General features: G+C 41.1%; 1 pseudogene; it reads right to left on the bottom strand.

Moving 5' to 3' along the window:
* Positions 1-992: 992 nt before the first annotated feature.
* On the bottom strand, positions 993-2,121 carry LOC119429701 (annotated as a pseudogene).
* Positions 2,122-3,817: the final 1,696 nt, after the last annotated feature.

A 3,817-nucleotide genomic window follows, 5' to 3' on the forward strand; every position in this document is an offset into this window, starting at 1 on the left:
ATTTCAGACATTTAGACAAGTCTTCACAAACCTGGACCCAGAACCTCTGAACGGGTGGGCAGAACCAGAGTGCATGGATATAATCATCAGGAATATTGCCTGTGCACTGTGAGCAGTTGTTAGATGATGTAAATCCCATCCTAAACATTCGCTGACCTGTATAATGTACTCTATAAAGAACTTTATACTGTATTAATTGTAAGTTGGAGATTCTAGTCATTTTAAATGTTCTTAAACATATTTGAGACCAGGTGTTTTGGTCAAAATTGATTGATAAATCTGACTCCCATTTTGCAACAGGTAGCATTATGGAGTCATTGATTCTAGACAATTTCTTGTATATTTTAGATAATAATTTGGGGGATTTAAGATTAAGGAACTCTAACACACATATTGGTGTTTCTAACAAAGTTTTATTAAGCTTAAATTTCTTTTTTATGATAGACTTAATTTGTTGATATTGTAAGAAGTATTTATTTTCAATGTCAAATTGTATTATTAAATTATTAAATGGAATAAAGTCTACACCTTCATATATGTGTTCCAGACGTTCAATTCCCTTGACTCTCCAACCTGGGAAATTTAACATATTATTTTCTTGTAGGATGTCAGGATTGTTCCAGATGGGTGTATGTCTACAGGGGAGTAGTGAAGATTTTGTCATTTTCAAATACTCCCACCATGTTGTCAGAGAAGAGCTAATACTGATGCTTTTAAAGCAAACATGTCTTTTTATATTTGTGCTAATAAACGGTAGATCTGAAATCTTAATATTATTGCATAAAGTTTGTTCTATGTCTATCCAAGTTTCATCTAATGTATTTGGATTTAACCACTTTGAGATATATTGTAACCTATTGGCTAAATAGTAGTGATAGAAGTTGGGAAGTTCTAATCCTCCGGTATCTTTGGATTTCTGTAATGCTTTTAAGCAGAAATAACTTTTAAATCATGCTGGCGGAAAAAAGAAGTTGCCCACCGGAGTGCGTTACCCTTTAACTGGCTTGTAAAGTAGGTGATCTTAGCGTTTTCTGAGGAGTAGAGCCTGGGGGCTCCGCTGAATGTGAGCTTGAAGATGATGGAAGAGAAAGCCGTCACATTGTTCTGGGTCAACAGAAAAAAGTTTGGACGGTTTTACCAGTAATTGTGGCTCCGATGAGTGTCTCGCCGAGCATGTGCACGTTTGAATGTTCTCAGGGGTTTCTGCTGCGACTGTAGGAGGAGAAGGGGAGATAGTCTGTTTAACCTTCCTAGCGGGGCGAGATCCCACACGCACTTATGATGTGAACGGGTCAGTTGTGACCCGTCTTAAATCAGCCAAAAAATGCCCTCAAAACAGTGTTTTTTTAAGAAGTATTAGAACACATCTCTAAAGGAACATCCCTGAAGGAACAATCTCCGCTTGTGGGTTTTTTTGGCGTTCCACCCCAAGTCAATCTGGGTCCACAAGACAAATGCATTGTATGCAGACACATCTAGGATGTTGTAAAATACAACCATTGGCCATCTCCTGGTCATTCGCTGGCAAGTGTAGGTGGCAGTCAGCTTGTCCAGGGTGTCCACTCCTCATTTGTTTTTATTGTAGTCCAGGATGATTTCAGGCTTTTTGTCACTTCTTGTTGACACAGCTGCATCTTTGTGAAGAGTGGACATAAGTACCACACTCCGGTTCTTTTTGGGACAGTATGAAACAACACTGGTGGTTTCTGTAAAAGCAAATTTTGAAGACAGTGGAGCCCTGTCTTTCACCTGCAAAATTTCAAGGGGCAGCTCAGGTTTGTTTTTTCTTATTGTGCCCACCATGGTAAGTTTCCTCTTGAGAAGTTCTTGTCCAAAATCATAGCTGGTGAAGAAATTGTCACACGTGATATTGTGACCCCGCAGTCCAGTAGTCATATCAAGGATTACCCGTTTTCCTTGATTCTTCTCAGGGATGCCAGCTGCAAGTTTGCCTGTGTAAATCTGTAGATTCCAGGCATAGCTGGTTTTCGCATCACAGGCTGCCCAGATTTTTATGCCATATTTGCCTGGCTTACTGGGCATGTATTGCCGGAAGGGGCATTTTCCACGGAAAGGGAGAAGACGCTCATCCACTGTCACCTCTGGTCCTGGGTTGAACATCAGTGGAAGGAGCTTCACCCATCTATCCCAGACGTCTTTGATGGGAGCAAGCTTGTCAGACCGTGCTCTAGTATCTCTGTTGTCAAATCTGAGGACTCTTGAGATCATTTGAAAGGTCTGAAGTGACATTGTTGCGCGGAAAATACTCCTGCCTGTGGACACATCCCAGAGACTAGTAAGGGCCTCATTGCTGGATCTGTACACGCCAGCGAGAAGAAGAACACCAATAAAAGCATCCAGGCACTCCTCATCAATGTCTTTCCAAGTGTCACCGTGAACTTTTTTCCCTTTGAGGTTTGTCATAGCAATGATGACTTTCTTTAGTGACTATGGCATAAACAAATCAAAGCATGTCTTGATGTCACTTACTCGTGTCACAGCAAACCTTGTAATCCCAGGGGTCATCTTCATAACATTTTCAGCAGCTTCCCTGCCATGTGAAACAGGAGGAATCGCACTCCAAGTGATGTTACCCTTTTTGGATTTATAGGTTTCAATTACAGGAGCAGCTTCAGCACCTGTGCCCTCCTCATCCGACGAGTCTGTGTACTCTGATTCATATTCAATAGCATCGTCCTCCTCAGAAACTGGCTCATCTGTGTCACTAGGTGTGTCCTCTGCATCATTTTCAGCAAGGATGTGATCTAGAGCTTCTTGTACTGTGAATCTTCTCTTCATTTTGGTATGCAGCCAAGCTCTAGGTAAAATGGAGTGTCTGTTTCTACATGTCTCTACATGCCCATGTAGAGACACACCCAGGTGGGTGTGTCTATCTAGGTCTGCCTATCAAGATGGGCATGGCTATCCAGGTAGGCTTATCTCTACATGGGCATGCCTCAACATGTCTCTGCATCTACAGCTGGATGAACTTTTTCAGTTTTTGGGAGCAGAGTATGAGGGACTTATCAATAAAAGTAGTACGGATAAATGGGGATGTTTTGGTCAGTGAAGTAGACAAACAGGTAAAAACAGAAGGCCCTAACATATGTATGACAAAGTTAGTGAGGTCACAGTGTGTTTATGATTTCAGTTTTGACACTGATTATTGGTTGATAGTCTTATACCATAACTGGGTCACAAATGACCCCAGCGCGGCAAGTGCGTGTTGTTCTATAAAAAATAAAAATTAAATTTAGTGAAAAAAAAAATATTTTTTTTTAATTTAAATAAAGGTTCCAGACAAAGTCAAAAAGCCTTGATGCAAAAAAAATTATTTAAAAGACAGTATCATGATTTAAAATTTAAAATGGGTCACTACAGACCCTAACATAGTAGGAAGGTTAATAGAATATACCATACCCCCTAGCTCCTGTAGGTTAGCTTGAGTTTGTTGTTGTTGCTGGATCATTTGGGAGAGGATCTTCTCAAGCTGGTTTACTCGCTCCGTTTGCGACGAGGACGTGGCTTGGTCGTTCCGAGCCTCGTTCTGGGTTTGGTCTGGCTGGAGCAGTTCTGTTGTATGAGCGGGCAACCCAGTTGTAACGAGACCCAGAACGACACAAGACTCAGGCTACGAAAAGTGATATTTATTAGAATATTAGAAAATATATACAATATGTACAGGACCCTGGGACTGGAACTCCTGGAAGAGGGGAAATAGTTTCTCAGGTCGGGAGCAGGTAAGTGACACAGGAGAATAGGATTTGATATTTGTTGTTTCTGTCTTACAGCTTCCTTGGTACTGGAGTGAGTTCAG

The sequence above is a fragment of the Nematolebias whitei genome, unplaced genomic scaffold (assembly GCF_014905685.2).
Source record: "Nematolebias whitei isolate Nwh7 unplaced genomic scaffold, NemWhi1 Nwh_scaf_5833, whole genome shotgun sequence".
Lineage (NCBI taxonomy): Eukaryota > Metazoa > Chordata > Actinopteri > Cyprinodontiformes > Rivulidae > Nematolebias > Nematolebias whitei.